The sequence below is a fragment of the Sander lucioperca genome, chromosome 12 (assembly GCF_008315115.2).
Source record: "Sander lucioperca isolate FBNREF2018 chromosome 12, SLUC_FBN_1.2, whole genome shotgun sequence".
In the NCBI taxonomy this organism is placed as follows: domain Eukaryota; kingdom Metazoa; phylum Chordata; class Actinopteri; order Perciformes; family Percidae; genus Sander; species Sander lucioperca.
Genome location: NC_050184.1, coordinates 1,990,954 through 2,014,980, shown reverse-complemented (window position 1 = coordinate 2,014,980; position 24,027 = coordinate 1,990,954). Strand labels below are relative to the sequence as shown.

Genomic DNA, 24,027 nt, shown 5'->3' with positions numbered 1-24,027 from the left:
GCCCCTAGTGACAGCTTTATTCGGCTCGTTTTATGTGAACGATGTAGCAGAGGGGGTAACGTTAAGGCGGAGTTAGGGCTGTGAAAAAAGGAGAGAGCGACGGCTGTGCAGGATGGCTGCTTCTGGAGGAAAGGAGCGTAGACATTTGTCTGTTGATCGTGAGCTTCGGGCGGTTGGCAACAACTGGACTGTGAATGGTCAGGGGTTAGGAAGTGACGGATCAGGAAGTGTGAATGAGGAGATGGATGTTGGACGCGGGAATGTGGAAGAGTGGAAAGTAGTTAAAAAGAAACGCAAAAATAAAGACAGGGATAAGTCAGATGCTAGTGACAGTGATAAAGGAACAACTACGGTGAAAAGGAGTGAAGATGAGTTCAAGGTATTTATCAAACTGTTGCAAGAGGGGACTACTTTTGATAAGTGGAGTCCAATCCTACTAACCAAAGCTCTACATAAAGATATTGGGGAGGTAAGGAGTGCTAAAAAATTGAGGAATGGTTATTTACTGGTAATGTGTAGAACTGTGGATCAACAACAGAAAGCAATAAAGATAAATAAATTAAATGGACAGCGAGTGAAGTGTTCAATGGCGTTTGACAAGAAGCTAGTTAGGGGTGTAATCTCAGGGATTCCTCTAAGTGAGTCAGTGGATTCAGTGAAAGAAGGAATAAACAATGTTAAAGTCAGGGAAGCAAAACGACTAAAGACAAGATGGAATGGAAATATATGTGACAGTCTTTCAGTCTTGTTAAGTTTTGAGGAAGAGAAACTCCCAGAAAAAGTCTTAATTGGCTACATGAGTTATGATGTCAGGGTTTACATCCCTCCACCACTCCGGTGTTTTAAATGCCAAAGATATGGGCATGTAGCTGCGATATGCAAGGGAAAACAAAGATGTAGCAAATGTAGTGGTGAACATGAATACGGAAAATGTGAAGAGGGGGCAAAACCAAAATGTTGTAATTGTGGAGGAGAACATAGTGCAGCATATGGTGGATGTGAGACTAATAAAAGAATGCAGGAGGTTCAGCGAGTTAAAGTAGTCCAAGGTGTTTCCTTTGCGGAGGCAACTAAGAAAGTCCCAAAAGGTGTGCCGGTAGAGGCAATAAAGACTAGGACTGAAGTTGTAGGGAAATGTGTAAAGTGTGATAAATTGAAAGAAGAGACATTGATTGTGAGTAAAGGTGATTTTGTGCTCTTCATGGCTGAGATAATCAATTGTTCGGCACAGACCAGTAGTAGAACTGAAAGAATTAAAATAATTGTTAAGTCTGCCGAAAAATACTTGGATGCAAAGGGAATGCCTTGGGAAAGAGTAAGAGACATTCTTAATGATGAAGCACAACAATCTCAGACATGGGTTGGGGATACATAATGGTTTTAATTATACTCCAGTGGAATGCTAGGAGTTTAATTGCAAACGGTCAAGAATTCAAGACATATGTCGACAGTTTTAAAGACAAACCTAATATAATTTGTGTACAGGAAACTTGGCTAGTACCTAGGTTGGATTTTGTAATAAAGGGGTATAATTCTATAAGAAGGGATAGGAAAATAGGTAAAGGAGGAGGAGTTGTAATGTTTATACAAAGAGGGCTTCAATATAGGGAGATAAAGACCGGGAATGACTTGGAGTACATAGTTGCATAAGTAAGGATGAGCGAGGAGAAGGTGACAATTATAAACTTTTATAATCCATGCAGGAAAATGGAGATGAAACATCTGGAGGACATTTGGAAGGATTTGACAGGGAGAATTGTTTGGTGTGGGGATTTTAATGCACATAGTACATTATGGGGAGAGAGGGATGATGTTAATGGCAATGTAATTGAAGAATTTATGGAAGAGAAAGAGTTGGTATGTCTGAATGATGGTTCTGGTACCAGAATAGATGTGGCAAGGGGTACAGAGACAGCAATAGATCTTACTATTGTCACAAAGACAGTTGCAGTTAAATGTACTTGGGAGGTATTGGGGGAAAATACAGTAGGAAGTGATCACTATCCTATTAGAATTCAGATAGGAGTGAAATTAAGAAAGGAACATGACGTAAGAGAAGAGAGATGGATTTTAGATAAAGCAGATTGGGATAAATATAGAGAAGTTAGTGATGAATTATTGATATCTATTGATAATGATCATGATATCGAGAAATTATGTTGTGAAATTAGCAGTGGTATAATTGTTGCAGCAGGAGTTTCTATTCCAAAAACTAAGCCTAAGACATTAAATAAAATAGTACCATGGTGGTCGAAAGACTGTAAGGAAGTAATAAAAGATAGAAATAGAGCATTTAAAGAGTTAAAGAGAACACATAATTTTCAGAATTTAGTTCGATATAAAAGATCGCAGGCAATAATCAGGAAAACAATAAGACAAGCAAAAAAAGATCACTGGAAACAGTTCTGTGATTCTATTGGTCGAACTACTCCAGTGGACAGAATTTGGAACATGATTAAAAAAATGAAAGGGAATGGAAGGGAATATGGATATCCAATGCTGATTGAGGGGCAAAGAACTATCACTAGTAGTAAAGAAAAAGCAGAGGTTATAGCAAAAACTTTAGCTAAAGTGCACAGCACAGGAAATTTAAGTCATGAAGAAAAGAGAGGTAGAGAAGAAACAGTTAAAACATACCAGTATGTGTTTGACGATGAGGATAGTGGAGGAGGTGTGTTGGATGTATAATTTACAAAGTCTGAACTCAATAAGGCATTGAGGAAATTAGGTAAGTCATCTCCAGGGAAAGATAAAATCTGTTATTCCATGTTGGAGAACTTAAGTGATAAGGGGAAGGATGTGTTGTTGAGTATGTATAATAAAGTATGGATAAATAGTTGCATTCCTAGAACCTGGAAGGAATCAATAATCATTCCTATTAGGAAACCTGGGAAAGATCCTCAAATAGCGAATAACTATAGGCCGATTGCTTTAATGTCTCAGATGGGGAAAACTATGGAGAGGATGATAAATGACAGGCTTACATATTGGATGGAACATAAAGGCTTAATGCAAAATTATCAAAGTGGTTTCAGGAAAGGTAGAGGTACCATGGATCCCATTGTATACCTAGAAGATACAGTAAGGAAGGCTCAGGTGAATAAAGAAACTGTAGTGGCAGTATTTTTTGATATTGAAAAGGCATATGATATGTTGTGGAAAGATGGTATGCTGATTAAGTTAAGAATATTGGGAATAAAGGGAAGGATGTTCCAGTGGATAAAAGGGTTTTTATCTGACAGAACTATTCAAGTTAAAATAAATGGGGAACTAAGTAAGAGATACAATGTGGAAAATGGTGTCCCACAAGGGAGCATTATCAGTCCACTATTATTTTCAATAATGATTGATGATATTTTTAAGGATATACAAAATTCAGTTGGGGTAGCATTGTTTGCAGATGATGGAGCAATGTGGAAAAAGGGAAGAAATATAGATTTTGTAGTGGATAAGATGCAGCAGGCAGTAAACAAAGTCCAAGAATGGGCTGTTCAATGGGGATTTAGGTTCTCTATAGATAAAACTAAGACTTTGTTCTTCTCTAGGAAGAAAATACGTATGAATATGAAAATCAAGTTATCTGGGACAGAGTTAGAACGAGTGGAATTCTTCAAATATTTGGGTATTTGGTTTGACAAAAAACTGACTTGGACAATGCATATTCAAAAAATTATAGATAAATGCAAGAGAGTGTTGAATGTGATGAGATGTTTGCGTGGAGTAGAATGGGGTGCAAGCAGACCTGCTTTGAAATCCATTTATACAGGGCTGATGAGATCGGTATTTGATTATGGGTGTATAGTGTATGGGTCAGCTGCTAAAACATCATTAAAGAAGTTAGATGTCATTCAAAATCAAGGTTTGAGGCTTTGTTGTGGGGCAATTAAGACCACTCCAGTGGCAGCAGTTCAGGTAGAGATGGGGGGAGATGCCTCTCCATCTTAGAAGAGACCAGTTGTCTCTTGTGTACTGGGCGAATTTGAGAGGTCATGGTGACAAACATTTGAGTCAGTCAGTTCTATGGCATTGTCAAGAAAGAGAGAATGACCTAATTAAAAGTTTTGGATGGACAATAAGGCAGAAGGTAATAATGATGGGAATCAGTGCACTGAAAATAAGCCCTTCAGTTGTTTATCCAGTTGTTCCTCCTTGGCTTTTGTCAGAGGTTCCAGTGGACTTAGGCTTATTGGGGGAAAAGGAGGTTAATGAAGTGGATCATTACAGGGTACAGAGATACATTTCAAGGAAATATAAAGAAGGAGTCATTATATACACTGATGCATCTAAGAAGACGGATACGAAAATGGGAATTGCTTATGTTATCCCTCAATTAAACATTGGATCTGCTAAAAGAATTAATGATGATTTAGCTGTATACACAGCAGAACTGTTAGCAGTATGGATGGCCTTGATGTGGGTAGAGAGCAACAGACCTAAGCAAGCTGTGATTGCCTCAGACTCCAGCTCAGCTTTGACAAGCATCAAGTTTCTTCACTCTGAGTCTAGACAGGACATAGTGTATGAAATATTGCAACTAGCTAACAATCTGATTAAGTCCGGTATTAGTACTACATTTATATGGGTACCTGCCCATATAGGTGTAGGAGGTAATGAATTGGCAGATAAGTATGCAAAGAAAGCAGCAGAGCTGCCTGATATAGAGGTGGATATTAAATACAGTAAAGCTGAAGTCAAGAGTATAATTAAAGCTAAAACAAATAAAAAATGGCAGTTTTTGTGGGACACTGAACAATCTGGGAGACACCTGTATAGCATTCAAGAAAAAGTGGGGGAGAACAGGAATACATACAGAAGTAAGCAAGAAGAAGATGTGGTGTCCAGAATGAGGCTAGGACATACAGGATTAAATAGAACATTATTTATAATGAAAAAGCATGTTGATGGAATGTGTGAATATTGCGATAGTCAAGAAACCATAGAGCATGTAATTATGTATTGTCCTAAATACCATCAAGCCAGACAAAGATTGATTTCACAACTGGGTGAAAACCAGATGACATTAAATTTACATGATATACTGCAAAAAGGATCAGGTGAAATTTGTTTTTATTTTTTGTTTTCTTTTTTGAAGATGTAGTATATGACCATTCTATAACTTTCTATAAACTTTGCTTAAAGGTTTGTTATAAGGGAGTCCTATGAACTTTACTCTACACTTACTGAGAACATCTGGAAATTGTTAACATGAGTAGGGGTCCCCCCAAGACAGGAGAGACCTTTTTTGGAGTTGTGCCAGATAACAGGCTTTGATTGGCCAGTTCATATACTCACACATACACCCTCCCACTTTAGGTCATACAATGCATAGAATATATACCCTGTGTTAACAGCAGAACTTCAGAGCGACAGAATTTGAAGAATTTGGATTGGTCGTTCTCCAAGCTTTCTGCAGGAGTTTGTTAAATTGATGCTGAATCTTTGCTTGTAATAAACCTTTTTATAATCAAGATCAGTGTCGGCGGATTCCTCTTCATACAGCATCACAGCATTACTATTTAAGACACCACAATTTTGGCGACGAGGATGGGATCGGTTGCATCTCCCAGGTCATCGTTTCATCATGGGCAACCAGGGACTGACTCCCGCTTCATTGGTCGACTATGAGGTGAGCTTTCTCACAGATTTGGGCGCTGGTCAGTTCATGTGTGGCTCTGTGTGTGCGTTGAGGGATTGCACCGTGTCGAATCTGTGTGTATTTTGTGTAGTGATTGCTGTGTGATGGGGTTCCGTTTTAAATTATTTGTGTTAAAATTAGCGCAGACAGGGGAAGTGTGAGTTAACATATGAGAAATAAGAAGAAAACAAAGCAAATGCTTTAAGGAAGCTAGAGAAATAGAGAAAAAGGAATATGAGACAAATGAAGCAAAGGCTTAAGGAAGTCAGAGAAACAGAGGAAAAGGAAATTTAAGTGAAGAAATAGAGAAAAGGGAGAATAAGTAAGGGATTAAGAAATATTCACATAGATAATGTGAAAAGGTTTTAAGGAATAGGCAAATTGGTTTAAAGAAAACAGTTTAACCCTGGCCAGGGCAATTCGGCTTAAACAACATAAAGAAAGAAAAAGGAAACAAGATAAAACAAAAACAAGAAGTAATAAGGAGAAGATAAAAGGAAATAAGAGAAAATAAAAGAATACAGAAAAGAACAGGAACAATAAAGAGAAACCAACAAAAACAAAGAACAAAGGATAACGCCGTTAATCTGACATAAAAAGCCCTTTGAAAAAAGGCGATCATAGGATGGGCCGTAGTCTTGAACTTTTATTAGGTGAAAAGTTTGAGCCAGTTCTGAGAACTGAGGTGTAGACTAACAGTTCAATGGTAGGTTTACCACTCGATGCATTGTTGACGAATAATGTTCGAAGCAGACTCCATTGGGCTTCTATACCTAAGGTAGCAAAATAACAAAAAAAAAAAAAAGACAAAAAAAAATAATACGGCGGAAAGCAAGCTCTTTTTAGGAACTACATGCATGAATGATGTCGACTTTTGTGTGTAAGAGAGAGAGTGTGTGTGAACAGCGGTGTGTGTGTGAACAGTGGTGTTTCTGCTGTGTGTGATAGGCTGTGCATGCGTTATAAGGATCCTATATTAGATATATATGAAATATTCTGTTCATTATGGCTAAAAATATGAGTCTCTTTTTGAAGAGAACGTTTTCTAAAGTGTTAAAATGTATGAGCCTTCTTTGGGAGGACTTTTGTTTAATAATCTTATGAGTCTTCAAAAACATATAAAAACCTATGAGCCCCTTTGGAGGACGTGAAAATAGATTAGGCTAACCTATAGTAAAAATAAGAAGCTTCAAACTAGTATTTGTGTTTTATGTTTTGTGTTGGTTTGTTTTGTCCTGTGTCATTGTTGTTTTAATGTGGTCTGTTGAAGGGAAAAATGGAGAGACAATAGGTCTGTCTGTTGAGAGAATTTGTAAGAATCATTAAGTTCTCTTTGATTTCTTTGAGATTGTTTAAACTGCTTTATGATAGCATATTGCTATTTGCATTATCTGCTGCTTTGAAACTAGTGAGATTAAGAAATTCTATGTTAAAGTACGCTGAGTGATTCTTAGTTATTTTTTTGGTTGAGTGTGAGCCTAGGTTCCTTAACTCCAGTGGAGTTCCTCACACTGTGAAATCACACTGTTGACTGATCTGCGCATGCCCAAGAATGCTAGGAATTCAAGTTTTCACAGAAACTTTAGGCCACTCCTTACCTGCACTTAAGGGCAGAGACGGAGCGGCTGAAGAAGAAGGGGAGTTCAGTGCAGCTTAGTAAAACATTAAAGTGGCTATTGCTTGACTATGAAACTGTATGATTAAGATCCATTAAATTTATAAATGAGAGTTATGTTGATAAAAAAGAGAGAGAAAATGTCATAAACACCTTGAGAAATGGCATTAGAATTTGAAATGTCCTTCTAATTAGGAAGCCTTAACTATGCTTGCTTCTGTAGCATGAAAAGAAAGATTGGGAGAAAGATTTGAGGAAAAAAGTAGGATAATAAGGCTCAGGCCTGTAAGAAAAAGGAAGAAAGAGAGATTAATAGCTGGCATAGGTGATTTGCTGGAACTCATATCAGTGATTGATCACCCTGGATTAAGAAAATTCCAGCCTCTATACCTCTATTGAAAGTAAGAGATGAGAGGACTGATTGATGGGCTTCAGGATTGTCACCTCTGCCATTTTAAAATGTTGGACCACTTGTTTTGAGTGGCGGGACATCTAAAATGATTTTACTTTGAATAAAACAATTCAAAATTTGATTTTTGTTTTTGATTTTGCTAAAGTTCCCTACTGTTACGTGTGGTTATGTCATTGCACCAAGGAAATGAGTGACATTTGTGAAGGTGGAAAACAGAATGAATGAATCTGATTCCTGTGAAGAAACAGTGAGTCAATTCAATCCTAATGAAACAACAGACTGAGTTAATAATGGGTAACTATTGTTACAAAAGATGGTCAGGAAAGCTGAGAGAAGAAGTGTATGCTGTAGAAAGGGAAAAGAAAGTTTATGGGATAATGGAAAAAGGCATGACTTTAAGAGAAAGTTAAGGGTACAATAAGGTACTAAGGTGGTTAAAGACAGAAAGAGAGTGTTGAGAAAGTGACAGAAAGACAAAGAAAGAGATAAATGTACTTTTGAATTAGGATACTGGAGTTCATACTAATATTGTTGTTACAGAGACAACTGTAGCATTGGGGTTACAATCTACAGGAGGGTAAATGTTTTGATGAAAATAGTAAAAACTGCTATACCACAAGCACCAAAAACTTAGGGAAAAGAGATAAATTATGTCATTTTCAGGAATGACTAATGGTAATCTTTGAGACAAATTGCTTTTGGATATTATTGTAATCTGACATATCATAAAAAATGAATTAGGATTTGTGTAGAACAAACATATTTTCTGTGTTGTTACTTTTGATAATTTAAGTACATATTTTATGATACTTTTCTTACTTAGGTAATATTTTTGTAGCAACATTTTGAATCAATGAGGTCATAGGTTAGAAGCAAGAAAACTAAAATGAGTATGATTAAAAGTACAAGTAATGCTTCTCGGAGGTGTTGTGTTTTGTGTTTATTCAGTGTGCCTCGATGGATGTCAGAGCAGACCTGTCTTACTCCTCTACAAGCTGATTTGCTAGTCAACCTTGGTCCCATCCCCCACCCACTTGCACCAGAAGCTGCATCTGGAGCTGGAGCAGCAGAGAAGGAGGGGCGACAGATTTACAACTGTCCATGGTTAAGTGACTGAATTGGACACCCAGATGGCTGTCAGGGCATGACCAAAGACTGACATTAAAGAAGTAACGTCACATATGCCTACAAAGTACTTTGGTGAAACATTCACAGATGAACTAATAATTGAGAAGCTGAAATAACCATAAAGATGAATCCAAGCTCCAAAAGTAAGAAGAAAATGAAACATCTGGAAACTAAGGGTGGACTGAGGTTTAGGAAGACAAAGGAGGATGATGATGATGATGAACAGAGTGATTCAGAAGAGTGTGATGAAAGTGAAGATGGAGACAGCGATGAAGATTTGGAGAGCAGAGGAGCTACAGGATTTCATCCTGCAGCGATTAGCATAGAAGAGATTGAAAGAGACATGGAGCAATTGGAAGAGCACTTGGAGAAGCTGAAGATAAACAGACAAATTGCTGAAAAAAGGGTCCCAAAAAGTGAAAGAACAGGACCGAGAAACTCTTAGAAAACTCAATCAAATGCAGCTGGTGGAGAATAAGAAGGACAAGAAGCAGGTTTTGGTTGTGCAGAATCAATGCCCACCAAATCAACATTCACCGCCACAACTTCAGCCGAGCAATGTCCAACCGCAATTGCTCCAACCACCATTAGTGGTTCCATTTGTTTTATATCCACAGCCAGTTTTTGGACAGATACAGAACTGGAGAGGAAGAGGACGAGGAAGCTTAGGCAGAGGAAGAGGAAGAAGATTTGATTCATACTCTATGCAACCACCACAAGCGTGTTTCAATTGTGGACAGGATGGACACTTTGCCCGTGATTGTAATAGACCAGGAAGAAACTCCAGAGGAAATTACAGAGGAGGACCGGTGAACCCTTATAGGAGTCTGGAACCAAGATTCTAGAGATGCCCAGAAGATCTGAAAGGGGGGTGTCAGCTGGTGTCATCAGGACCAGAAAGAGATCCAACAATTGAGGACAAGGACAGTCACAAGTTGGTACAGATCTGCACAGATGAGCGTTGACATCAGCAGACTGACCAGAGAAAGAGGGAGGAGTGAGAGAGATTGGATTTGCTCTGACGCATCGACACACTGACGCATCGACACACTGACGCATCGACGCATCGACGCATCAACGCACCAATACATAAAAAGGAGGTAATGCACCAACAAACACACAATTTGAAAATACAAATACTCTAAAGAAGTAATTATTTTTACTTTTAAAATAGAGTTACTCCTATGTGAATACACCTATATGGAGGGTTAAGACATCTAAATTAAGCAAATTGGTATAAAAACCTTACATTTTGTCAGTATCTGGTGAAATATATTATGTTAAATTTGTAATGATTTTCCTGTGACAGCTTCTAATAAGACTAGTGACAAATATGCTACTTTGGTTGCTGTGTCAGGAAATGTTAAAAGAACATTTCACTGTTTTATTTTTGTGCTCTAATGACATTTAGTTTACAACTTTTGAAGATGTTTCTATTATTTGAGTGTTGCCAAGATAATTTATTGGGAAGTAATCTCATGTATGAGTTTGAATTGGATTGATGTAAAGTTGTTACAAACAGCAGATTGAGAGTGCTGTTCTCAGAATTTGGTTAAAAGTAAGCTTAGAACAATTGTGTAACTATAAGTAAAATAGGGATGCATAGAGAATGCATAAAAACATTAGCAGTGGTAATGTGAGAAAGGATAAGACAACTCCCAATCACAGATATAGTCTACTCAAATTAAAAGTTGTTTGCATTGGTTTATTTGTTGTTTATAGTGTACCAGTCATTTGTTCATGATTTCTCTCTAAGATTTGCGAATGGAAATCAGTTATTATAGCCCAATGATGGATCAGCATCTTTTGTTATTGATACAGAGGTTTAGAAATCTGATTTGAATTTCACTATTCTGCATAAGTTGCAGTGGTGTTACTTAAGCTTGTAAATGTTAAAGGGTAAAAAATACATAATAATAACTTACAAAAACTCCAGAGTGAAGCTCTGTAGTTTATTGAATTTTGATAAGTGATTACAATTAATGGAGAGGAACGATTGTTCTGCATATTACATTAGCAACTAGACATGGTTTGTCTTGTGTTCAGGATGAAAATGTAAAGATGTTAAATGTGAAGAGTTTAGGATAATTCTCATAGTTTAAGATGGCTACACTGATGTGTTGAGATGTTAAAGTATCAGTCTAAATTTTGATGAATGCTTGCATTGGACAATTGAGAATTCAGTATTGACTAACGCATGCATGGTTATAATTTTACAATGTGGCAAAGTGGCTGCATTCCTTTATGCTAGTATATTGCTGTGTCATGTTACTTTTCAGCCTTTGTCTAATTTAAACAGGAATGTCACATAGATGAGGTTGACAGAGTTGGACATGAGGAGATTTATTACACCCACTATCTGGTAACCAAACAGTGAAGAGAGACTTTGTGTGGTACTTTGTAAAAAGCGAGTAATTACATGCTACAAAATGATTGGCTCTTAAAATAAATTTGGTCTTTTCTCTAATCCCCAATTGACTACACCAAGACATGTTAAAAAGGGATGTTTATGATTTGTTTGATTTAATTTGTTGAAGGTGTGATTGATGCATCAGGATAAGAGTTATTTTTTTAGAAATGATGACTTTTGTTGCTGACTATCAATGGTCGGCAAAGAGGGAATTAGACATTTTGTTTAAAATGAGGGTTTGGTTTAATTTTTTAGTTTTTTACTGTATGTTTTTTTCACATTTCTTTGGATTTTGTTATTAATCAAAGGGGGGAAATGGAAATGGAATGTGATTCATATTATCATATATTATTTTTGATATTATTATTTTTATTCTTATTTGATGTTTTTAATTTTCATGTGTTGTTTTGCAAACGATACTGGTCAGTGTTTTCTTTTCTTCCAGAGTATATGGGGTAATGTGCAGAGGGAGATTCAGATACAAATATGGACAATATGAAGGAACTAGGAGACTTCTGAACCAGGATGGTGTGGATCTGTTCAGATTTCACCGCATCAACATTACTGAGAAGCTGCAATGTAGTGGACTACATTCCTGTGTTTGTCTGATATATATATACATGTTTGCAGAGTAAAACATACTTTGTATAATATTCTTGCATTGATTGTTTGAAGAATGATGTTTTTTGTCATGAAGTGAATATATGGTGATCTCAGATGTTTTTCTTTTTTTTTTGACGCTTAGGGAAATGGGGTCTAGGAAATAGAAGTCCTTTTTTCAGATCCGAAGGGTCGACCTGCCTGAATTTGGACATTGTTTTGATTTTATTTCATTTTCTGAGGTTTTCACATGTATTTGCTTAAACCATAATTCTACATATATTGATAAAGATTTATTTTCTAATTGATCTGGAGTACTAAGGTGGTCGCCTAGGCAGAGGGACCGTGAGAGAATTTTCCTATCTTGATTGATTGGTGGTTACTTGAAAAGACAGCTGCCAGATGGGTTTTTCGCTCTCACACTCCAACGATTTCATTTTTGTTACATTCTATAAATTTGTTTACACTCCGAAAGTTATATTATAAGGAACATGTTATAATGAGAAATGTTATTCCTACTCTTCTTGTTTTCGAGACTTTATTAAGTCTTGAAGGGGGGAAATATGTAGTATATGACCATTCTATAACTTTCTATAAACTTTGCTTAAAGGTTTGTTATAAGGGAGTCCTATGAACTTTACTCTACACTTACTGAGAACATCTGGAAATTGTTAACATGAGTAGGGGTCCCCCCAAGACAGAAGAGACCTTTTTTGGAGTTGTGCCAGATAACAGGCTTCGATTGGCCAGTTCATATACTCACACATACACCCTCCCACTTTAGGTCATACAATGCATAGAATATATACCCTGTGTTAACAGCAGAACTTCAGAGCGACAGAATTTGAAGAATTTGGATTGGTCGTTCTCCAAGCTTTCTGCAGGAGTTTGTTAAATTGATGCTGAATCTTTGCTTGTAATAAACCTTTTTATAATCAAGATCAGTGTCGGCGGATTCCTCTTCATACAGCATCACAGCATTACTATTTAAGACACCACAAAGATAACTGGGTTATTAGAAAGGATTTAAGAAAGTGTAGGTTGACCTCTTGATCCACACTCCAGTCCAGATGGTGGCGGTAATGCTCCAAAAAGCTGGTTGCCAACCGCCATTCAAAAACACAAGAAGAAGAAGAAGAAGAAGGCGGAGTTAGCAAGCTACGTTGGCCAACTAACACCGGCTGGCTGGCTGGTTCTGCCGTGCTTTTATGCTGCATCGGTTACAGAGAGTGAGCTGAACAGAGGGCTGGCTCTAACGTTAGCGGTCCGCTGAGCCACTTAGGCATGCATACAGGTCATGTGTATAAAAGGTGAGAAGGATACGGCGGACCCCTGACCATCAAGGGTGTAGAGTTTAGATTCTCTGCCCGAGCCCGAGCCCGAACCGACCCACGGGCCGGGCCGGGCCGCTATGATCGGGCTGGGCCCTTAAACAAGCATTTGTGTTTTTTTAATCATTACTTTATTAGCCTTATTCGGTGGGGAGAAAGCTATACCTCTCCAGCTTCGCCCGTAGCTCTGGGTGTATGTCCTGCACTGACTTGAGTGTAAGGTAAACTGTGCTACATCGCGTCTCCCCCTCTGCAGCACTGTTGTCGGCCAGTGCGTCAGCATGCAGACTGTGGCGAAGGACAGTATGAATTAGGTGATCGATCTCAGGAGGGATTTTGTCCCACTCCTGTTTGCAGATGTTCTCCAAGTCATTAAGGTTTCAAGGCTGACGTTTGGCATCTCGAACCTTCAGCTCCCTCCACAGATTTTCTATGGGATTAAGGTCTGGAGACTGGCTAGGCCACTCCAGGACCTTAATGTGCTTCTTGAGCCTCTCCTTTGTTGCCTTGGCTGTGTGTTTTGGCTCATTGTCATGTTGGAATACCCATCCACGAACCATTTTCAATGCCCTGGCTGAGGGAAGGAGGTTCTCACCCGAGATTTGACGGTACATGGCCCCGTCCATCGTCCCTTTGATGCGGTGAAGTTTTCCTGTCCCCTTAGCAGAAAAACACCCCCAAAACATAATGGGCCTCATTCACCAATATCTTCCTAAGTTTTCTCTTAAATATGTTCTTAAGAAAGTCCCTAAGAAAAGTCTACGTCTGATTCATGACGTGTTCTTAAACAGCAGAATTGTTCGCACCTGTGTTCTTAGGATTGATGAATCCCACGTCTTCGTAATTGAAAGCACGTGCCAGTTGTTCCTAATTAGCATAAGAAAACGTCCCGCAAATTCCCATATAAGGACATGACATTTCCTGTGCACCTCCTGGGAAGTGGGAGACTGCAGTCAAGAGATAATTGTCGGAGTCGCAGATGACTTGTACATTGCAGTGGTGGAGGAAGTACTGAATCTCAGTACTTAAGTAAAAGTACAAATAACCAGACATATTTACTTTAGTAAAAGTAGAAGATGTCCACTACCACAAACAAGGCATGCTGGCTTTTAAAAGAAGTTCCTATCCTAACCAGCATAAAACGGAAATATGTTGTTAGAATCGGAATGCGGTTGGTTTTATTCATGGATGCATTTTAAGACGGTTTTATTTTCTTTAACCATGGGAGCGTTAGCAAATAGTGTGTGAAGCAGCGGAAATGGGGAGATGTGAAGAGGTCCAGCCAAATAAATAAGATATGAACGCGTCTTACGCTGCCTGGCGGAGGAGTAAACGATGCTGTGGAGAGGCAACTATGATTTAAAAACGGGAATAATAAAAAACAAACATTTTCATTTTCGCTGTGTCCGGGCTCTGGAGCACCGGAGCCGGCTTGGAAGCCGATGAAGGATCGGCAGTGCCCAATATATATCTATGGCAACCAAACTTCACTGGTGAGACAAACGTGTGACGGTCAGGAAGACGTTTTGACAGGAGGAAAACTGATCAGAAAATGTAATGGAACATTGTAGAAATGTAGTGGTGTAGAAAGTAGATAATTGCTGCAAACTATAAATAGCGCGATCAATCACCAAGTAACGCAGAATTTAATCAGTTTAATTGCTGATGTAAATTGCAGTGTTAGTGTTTCTTTGCATACTATGATTTTTTTTTTCAACAAATGATCAGAAATACATTACAGTACAATACTATCATTGTAAACAACTGTATAATTAAATAAAATGAAGTAACCAATTATTTGGTGCAAATTGTCATCACTCAAATGTGCGTAAGAGTGCTCTTGAGTGTTCGTAGATTTTGTTCTTAGCTAAGAATTTGTTAGATAAGAAAACATTAGTGAATGTCAAAATCTTCGTAAAAAGTGCGTAAGTGGGGTTTAAGAACACATTTCTTCATAAGAACGGTTGGTGAATGAGGCCCAATGTTTCCACCTCCATGTTTGACGATGGGGATGGTGTTCTTGGGGTCATAGGCAGCATTCCTTCTCCTCCAAACACGGCGAGTTGAGTTGATGCCAAAGAGCTTGATTTTGGTCTCATCTGACCACAACACTTTCACCCAGTTTTCCTCTGAATCATTCAGATGTTCATTGGCAACCTCAGACGGGCTTGTACATGTGCTTTCTGAGCAGGGGACCTTGCGGGCGCTGCAGGATTTCAGCCCTTCACGGCGTAGTGTGTTACCAATGGCTTTCTTGGTGACTATGGTCCCAGCTGCCTTGAGATCATTGACAAGATCCTCCCATGAAGTTCTGGGCTGATTCCTCACCGTTCTCATGATCATTGCAACTCCACGAGGTGAGATCTTGCATGGAGCCCCAGACCGAGGGAGAATGACAGTTCTTTTGTTTCTTCCATCTGTGAATAATTGCACCAACTGTTGTCACCTTCTCACCAAGCTGCTTGGCGATGGTCTTGTAGCCCATTCCAGCCTTGTGTAGGTCTACAATCTTTTCCCTGACATCCTTGGACAGCTCTTTGGTCTTGGCCATGGTGGAGAGTTTGGAACCTGATTGATTGATGGCTTCTGTGGACAGGTGTCTTTTATTATACAGGTAACAAACTGAGATTAGGAGCACTCCCTTTACTGGTGTGCTCCTAATTTCAGTTTGTTACCTGTAGAAAAGACAATTGGGAGCCAGAAATCTTTCTGATTGAGAGGGGTCAAATACTTATTTCTCTCATTAAAATGCAAATCAATTCATAACGTGTTTGACATGCGTTTGTCTGGATTCTTTTGTTGTTATTCTGTCTCTCACTGTTCAAATAAAAAAATTTAGTTTAAAATTATACACTGATCATTTCTTTGTCAGTGGGCAAACGTACAAAATCAGCAGGGGATCAAATACTTTTTTCCCTCACTGTATGGTTCCAGGGCTTTGATTATGTTGCTGCCTTGATCTGTTACCCTCACTATTCGGCTGAGGGAGCAGCTAGGGTGGAGTTTTTTTTTTTACGTTTCTTCATTCAGATCCATTTGCGAGCCATTCCATTCTAAATAAACAAACAGCGCAGTTTACATGCTTCGTCCTTGTTGCATTACCGGTATTTATTAAGATAATTCTAAAAGGATTTCTGTAGTAATGTAAAACAATGTAAAACATTGTCTGGTTTAAATCGGGCTCGGGCTCATAATTACAGTTAATGTGTTGGGCCGGGCTCGGACACAACGTGCACAGGCTCGGGTAGGGTCGGGCTTGATTTTTCTGGGCCCGATCTAAGCTTTACAAGGGGGTTCTGGAGGTATGCTCCTCCGGAAGAAAGGTTTGTACATTTTAAAGTTTAATGCATCAATCTGGTGAACTTTGAGAGCAAAATTAAGAGGCTAGATCTATGTAGAATCTGTGCTCTTGTAAACAATGTTGTGTTCTTGTAAGCGATTTAACCATAAACACATTTTTGTATAATATACATTTGAGTCATCAAAAGGACAAGCTTTGCACGCTGAATTTGGACATTTAATTTTATAAATACTTATTACATCCAATCTGTAAATTTAATAGTAATTCTGTGAAACAAGGACCTTAAGCACTCATTCTTTGAAAAGTACACAACAGTAGGGCTGAACGATTAATTGCATTTGCAATAATATCGCGATATGTTAAAAGGCTGCGATTTGGTCACGTTACTCGCAAGAGCAAATCAGTCGGCACTCCGCAGAGAAAGCATCAACTTAGCACGCTAACGCTACGCCGTACCTTGAGCAGATTTCTGTCATTCAAACAACTCTGAGTTGTAGTTTAAAACTTTTACAGCCATTTTAATAAAATTAAGGGTTTTATTCGGGCTCGAGTCCATACATGAAGTTAATGGATACAAGCACGGAGAACTGAAGGCTCGGTTAGCTCTGATTAACTGTTAGCTCCAGTTAGCTAGCTCCGTTATAAAGATATGGAGCGGAGGAGACTGCCACGGAGAGGGGTAACAACCAGACTCTGATAAATGATGTACGGGGAGCTTTCACAGCAGCTTTAGCTGCGTTGTTTCAACGGTTTTATTAGTACAGTTAATCCCACAACAAGACCAACAGCAGCATGCTACTGCTAACGTAACGATAGCCTCTCTGTCTCTGAGCAAGTGCAACGTTGATGATGTCATGCACACGGCACGCAACTTCATGAGGGGAGGGAGGGGCTGGAGGCAGCTCCTCTGTGTGAGCTGTAAAAAAAAATACACCATTGTATACACTGTATATACTATATTTTTTACTAATTTAACTGTCTAGTAAAGTTCAAAGACAGTGTTTAAAAAGTGCAATCCACATGTTTACATATGTTTATTACAGTAAATAATAATTAAATGATCTAAATACTACTAAGTGTGGTAAAGCCACATATTTGTTTTTATATTTCTGCAATCTGCACTTTAGTTTGTGCAATTTGTTTCTGACTTTTCATATGAATGTTTACACCAGGCTTGGTCAGTGCTCAATATACTACTGTGACTGAAGTAGTTAAATAAAAGATGTCATTCATATAAAGTTGTTGTTTATTAGACCGTTCTGTGAGACAGCAAAGGCAAGATGATCTGCAGCTTAAGTCAAAAGCATCACTTAAACCTAAAAAACATCCATTAGACATAATTTTTAATTTCAGTCTATTGATCCAAAGTACAGCAGATCAAATTAATTAACAGCTATTGAATTAAAATAGTTCCTACTGGATGATACCTGGCAGGTCATATGGTAAAAATAAATTACAAATATACTTTACTTGGGCAAAAGAGTAAAGGTAATCCAGCTCACTGTCTGAAGTTAAACAGACATTGTCATGGTGGACAATAATATACTATATTAATTTCTAACTCTCCCTACCTACCTTTTGACAATCTTTGCACCCTGATTTTGGACATTTAATGTTCCTGGGCTTTGAGAAGAACAGCTCTAATCCCCTCTAATCTTTTCTCTCCAGTGTGGACTACCATGTGTGACCGTAAACTTCCTATCCGTGTAAAAGATTTCTTACAGACTGAGCAGCTGAAAGGTTTTTCTCCAGTGTGAGTTCTCATGTGTGACTGTAAATTTCCTCTCCGTGTAAAAGATTTCTTACAAACTGAGCAGCTGAAAGGTTTTTCTCCTGTGTGAGTCATCATGTGATGCTTCAGATGTCCACTTTCAGTGAAAGCTCTACCACACTCAGAGCAGCTGAAAGGTTTTTCTTTTGTGTGGATTCTCATGTGTTTCTGTAAATCTCCACTCTGTATAAAAGATTTCTTACAGACTGAGCAGCTGAAAGGTTTTTCTCCTGTGTGAGTTCTCATGTGACTCTTCAGGTTTCCACTTTCGGTGAAAGCTTTATCACACTCAGAGCAGCTGAAAGGTTTTTCTCTTGTGTGGATTCTCATGTGTTTTTGTAAATGTCCACCTCGTGAAAAAGATTTCTGACAGACTGAGCATCTAAAAGGCTTCTCTCCTGTGTGAGTTCTCATGTGTATGTTCAGATGTGACTTAAAGCCAAATGTTTTCCCACACGCAGAGCAGCTGAATCGTTTCTTACATGTTAAATCATGTTTCAGAGAGTTTAAAGCTGACTGAGGTTCTCTGGTCTCCTTCCAATCAGCACTGTCATCAGTCTCAGGTTCAGAAGAGTCTCCAGTCTGGTCTTCAGTCTCTGGTTGTAAAAGTGGATGTGAGTTCCTGGCTGGTTCTGGTCCTCCACAGTCCTCTCCATCAGCTTCTGTTTCCATGTGTTGACTTTGTCTTTGATGAAACTGTGAGGACTGAGCTTCCTCTTCCTCTTCATCATCTTCACTCTTCACAGGGACAGGAGTGAATGGGAACTTGGTGATATCAGCCTCCTCCAGCCCTTGAAGCTGCTCTCCATCCTGACTGATCCACAGTTCCTCCTGTTCCTCTTTAATGTGTGGGAGGGGCTCTAGTGCCTGCTGGTCCACACTGGCGCTACACTCCCGCTGCTGAGGGGGATCCTCTTCTTTAACCACCAATAGCTGCTCAATATCTGCAGGAAACACATACAGAGACATGTTGTGGAACTGTATCTTATCGACTGGATTGTGATTGTTATAAAGAAATACAGGCTGTTCAGTCAGTTACTTAGGTTACATACATGCTACACTACTATTTTTAGGTAGCTTTTATTAGTGCTGTTGCTCGGGTTCGATTTTTCCCGCATGGTCACAGAATGATTTATGGCAGACGGCGCAACAGTAAAACATTCTGAAGGGTCACAGATTTTTTTGTAACACCAGAAAAGCCTGTGTTAGCGTATCCAGCCAGGTGAAAGGTAGCAGAAGATTTAATTTTATAGTCTAGGCGTTGTTGTATTTTAATGTTATTTTAGAAGTTATCTGCTGTAGTTATGGCTGATACTGAGGCAGGACCATCACAGAAAAGGAGGAAATTAAATGAAGAACAACTAAAAACTAAAAGGGAAAGTGACGACAGGCGAAAACGCGAGTCAACTTTGGTGGGGCTTTCAACAGACGTAGACAATTACAGGATTGTATATGATTCCAAACCCACCCCGAATAGGCCCTCAGGTAAGTAGGCTAAGTTACTGTAAGCAACACTTGAAATGCAAAGATGCATCTGTAATGTATTCTCTTATTGTAAATTAATGATTTTCTGTCTGAGCAAAACATTCATGGCGACTATATGACCTCCCGGTAACGCTAACTCAGTAATACAATAGGCAATAAAGCACCATAAAGAAAAGACCTTTACAACAGCAGATGTGGTAAAAACACTTCCACTTGTGTCCAAAGCGGCCGCCAGAATCAACACAAACTGAAAGTTACATATAGCCACATTAAGAGGCATAACAAAAGACTTGTCAGAATAACAGAGTGCGAAGTGGACTTTACTGCATTCAAATGGTTCAAGTTGTGTGTGTCTCTGATGAACTGTGACTATAACCTGTCATTTTTGTCTGATCTGGACATCATTTGAGTCTTTCACTGTGTTTTGGTGAGACTTTTGTTGATGCAGAGCTAATCTAATCACCATGTGGCTTCCTAATGCTAATACTAGTTTAGCTGTACCTTTATATTTCTAGTAAGACTGTTGTATTTGGACAATGTTGACGTTCTCCTATGTAAATGACATGGATGTCTGTTTTTATTGTAACTTAATGGAGCAATCAGTGTTATTTCTTTCCCCAAGCAGTACATACCTATATGTAACCATCACCTATACAGTCCTAAGTGAATACCTATTCAATAATTGGTCCTTCGAGCCGGAAGTAAAGTTTTGGATCTCAGTATGCAGCCTAGTTTCACATACAGTGGGGCCTTACCAGAATCAACACGTCCAACGCGGCAGTTACAAAATCCCAAATTAATTACCAAACCCCTTAATCCTTCACCTTACAACAGACCTTGGAAAACATCGTCAGATGCTCATTTGCCACACAGTGTGGACTTCCCCCTGCAACCTTTTTACAATGCAAAGTTGGCCGGGGAGAGACTATAGCTTATCTAAGCTTGCAGAGCTAAGCTCTCCCCCACAGGTATTACCTCTTTCTTCAACACAGCATGTTCAGCCCGTAGACTGTATATAAGAATGGACCAACAGATCCCGTTGCTCTGGACGGAGACCAGTGAAGGCCGTTAGAAGCACTTTTCCGGTGAGCGCTGAGCGTTACTGCGCAGCCTCCAACTGAGAGAGACGACGTAAATGTGCCGTGAGCAACGTGTCTGAAAGTTCTAAGTCTTCTGGTAGCTGTGCCAAGAGAAATCTCAATCATTCCCAATCTTGCAGAGACGGAGAGCGTAGATATATGTAAGGAGATAACATAGGCACAGGCTAATTATTGATCACTAAAATGATAGTTAACATTAGTAATTACACTTAAACAGCTAATGTGAGACGAAACTGCCTGCACGCTTCTCCTGTACTATACGGTAATTCCTCTACTATGCGACAGTAAGTCGCGTGGTTATGACACAATTGTTAGCCTATTTTTATAAAAACGTCTGCTACGGAGCCATAACGTGAGGTACAAGGTAATGGAGCCTTTTATACATTGTCGTGTTTCTTTAGAAATAAACAATGGACAAATAGAGTCTTTAAACGTTTCAGATGTAAAGTTATTCGCTGTCAAAGTGGCGCCAAAATGAATGGCAGTCAATGGAATGCTAACGGGGGGTGATCGCTTTGTAGCATTAAAATGGCGCCATAGGAGGTTCGCGGTCCAAGGAGAAGCTTACCCCCTTGGTTCAGCCAGGCAGTGTCCCTACCGTTGATCACTATGCAGTCAGGCTAGAGACAGGAAGGAGCCAGACTCTACAGCATGAAAGCGTTGTATAGGGATGCCTGTCAGGGTTACCAACGACATACACCTTGACTCCTCAAGCCCAGAATGTTTACTCTTAAGAGACTGTGATGCTTAACATGATGGATAAGATGATGTGTATATATATATATATATATATATATATATGTGTAAATTACAGCTTTTAAAAGGAGCAAATACTGGCAGTTTCAGTAAGCCAACCCCCACTGACAACAGCTATCTGTGGACTCCCCCTCAATTCACACCCCTGACCTTTAGTCATTATGACCAAAAGTCTCTCCTGCAGAATCAGCCAGCCACCCATGCCTACCCCAGGTATCAAACCCCTGCAATTTTGCAAGCTTGGGACCAGCAACCAACTGGTACGACACCAAGTTGCTGTGATTCAGAGGATCATTTCCTCAGCCAATGCGCCACCTTTAAATGCTTTGATGAGACTTAAGTTATAGACTGAATTAAAGTTAAAGTTAAGCAAGCACTGTAGCCGATGTGGATGATCACATCAAGCAGCACAATGTACCCTGAAAAAGGCATGCAACGTACAGTATGTAAAGGTAAACACCTACAGATTCTACAAAAGTCAACACTACGAGTGTGATGGAAGGTACCTGCCTGGTTAGCTCAGCCACCGAAAACCTTTACCTGGAAGAACCTTCCGACTCCACTGGTGTTCCCATAAAGGTCATCAGAGTCATCTTAGGGCATGGTGAAAACAAAATAGACACCTAGGCGGTCTTAGGGCGTTTTCACACAGTCTGAACCAAGGTCCGGACCAAGGTTCATGTTTTTGTTACATTGTAACATTTGATCCGGTAAGTTTTTGTTTCACACTGCAGTTATGCAAGCACACTAAAGATCTAAACGTGACAAAACTACGCCCTGCCGTCATCACATACGTGAGCTGCATCTCCAGATACTGATAATTGATTGGTTTGTTGATGGGCTTCCCCGTCCTCTCATATCCTCTCTCTGTGTCGGAGTTTTTCAACTGACTCCTGCTCTACCCGTGCTGCCGTGGCTCTTTTTGTTTTGTTGTGATGTTGAGAAGCGAGACACGGAAACTTTCTTCCTGGAGTATTTATTCAGAGACAAAGGGAAACCTACACTGTACATTTACTACCACTTAACAAATAAACTGCTTATGTATTCTCAGCTCTGATAGCCGACAGCTGTCTGCTCTGAGCGCATTCACCGTCGCTCTCTCATGTAGCCTACACACTAAGCACCGAGCTATTCCTTAAAGGAGCTTCCCCGGTCTCGTAACACAAGGAGAGCTTGCCAGAGTTTCTTGTATTTGGTCCGAAAGCCCGAACCATCCAAAAAATGCTTTTACACTGTAAACGAACCGGATCATGGTTCAGTTTGGTCCGGACCGAGACCACCTCTTTTTATCGTACCAAAATTTGGTCTTTTGATCCGGACCGTGGTCCAGGGGAGGTTTCACACCTCTAATTTTGGTTCGGATCAAACAAAAAAGTCTGAAAGTCCGGACCAAATGAGGTATGTGTGAAAACGCCCTTAGATGACGGCTCAGATCATACTATGCTGTTGCTCCAGGAACAGGAACTCCAAAATAAATTTACGTGAGAACCATCCGTAAGGACATCCACTTTTCATGGTGCCTCAGTCTCCTTCCAATTCCCTTTGTAGTGCAGTCAAAGAAATCCTTCCAGATAGTTAATGCCTTCACTTCCCTTGCTTTGGGCTAGCTGAACTTAAAGGAGAATTCCGGTCGATTTCAACATGTAGCTCTGTTGTTTGTAAATTTGGAGTGCTGTCAGTAGCAAGAAAAACAAAAACAATCGGTGCTGCCTACACCATGTTATCCTCCTGCTAGAGTTAGCATGCAACAGGCTTAAACAGGGCAAATTTAAACTTGTTTTTAGCCTGTAAACATGTTTGAGATGTCATTACAAGTGCCTACCCATGTGCAGTTATTCCTACCGAGGGAACACAGCGAATTTGACTGCAGTAGCTGTGACAGAAATGCATAAAAGTTGTGTTAATCCATACCTCTGTTTATTTCCTGGTTTCTGGTGAAGTCCACACTAGTCGATTGCCGAACTCATACAATCCAATATTCCAAAACGTATTTTTTCCCCAAAAAAACGATTTAACGTGGTTATTTCCATAGTAATGACTGTAGCAACAAGCTGTAACCTGACACCACATCACAGCTCAGCCTGCGGAGTGGCCGGCTGGAGTTCAAAAGTTCAACAGCTATCGCGCATGCGCATAAGGTAACCATAGCAATGGGGGAGCTTGTTGGTGAAAGCAGAGAGAAGCTCACAGAGCTGACAGACGGAGCTTGGAGTTAGATCAGGAGGAATATGAGAAAATGGTTTGAGTTTGTGTTATATGAGCATGTTCTAGACTTCTAGAAGAGTACTGAACCAGTTTTTCTTTGTACACTTCAGACTATGTTGCAGCATGATTATGTATAAAACCACGCACTGCACTGTAGGGGTGGGAATCTCTTGGCACCTCACGATTCGATTCCGATTCAGAGGCCAACGATTCGATTCTAAACCGATTATCGATGCAACAATTTTTTTATGTACATTTCCATGCGTGATTTAAAAATA

General features: G+C 39.5%; 1 long non-coding RNA gene across 1 annotated transcript; it reads left to right on the top strand.

Moving 5' to 3' along the window:
* The first annotated feature begins 18,082 nt into the window (after nucleotides 1-18,082).
* On the top strand, nucleotides 18,083-18,803 carry LOC116050902. The gene is made up of 3 exons (XR_004899018.1): nucleotides 18,083-18,172; nucleotides 18,425-18,508; nucleotides 18,593-18,803. It is a non-coding gene; the product is annotated as an uncharacterized LOC116050902 (long non-coding RNA).
* The last annotated feature ends 5,224 nt before the right edge of the window (nucleotides 18,804-24,027 follow it).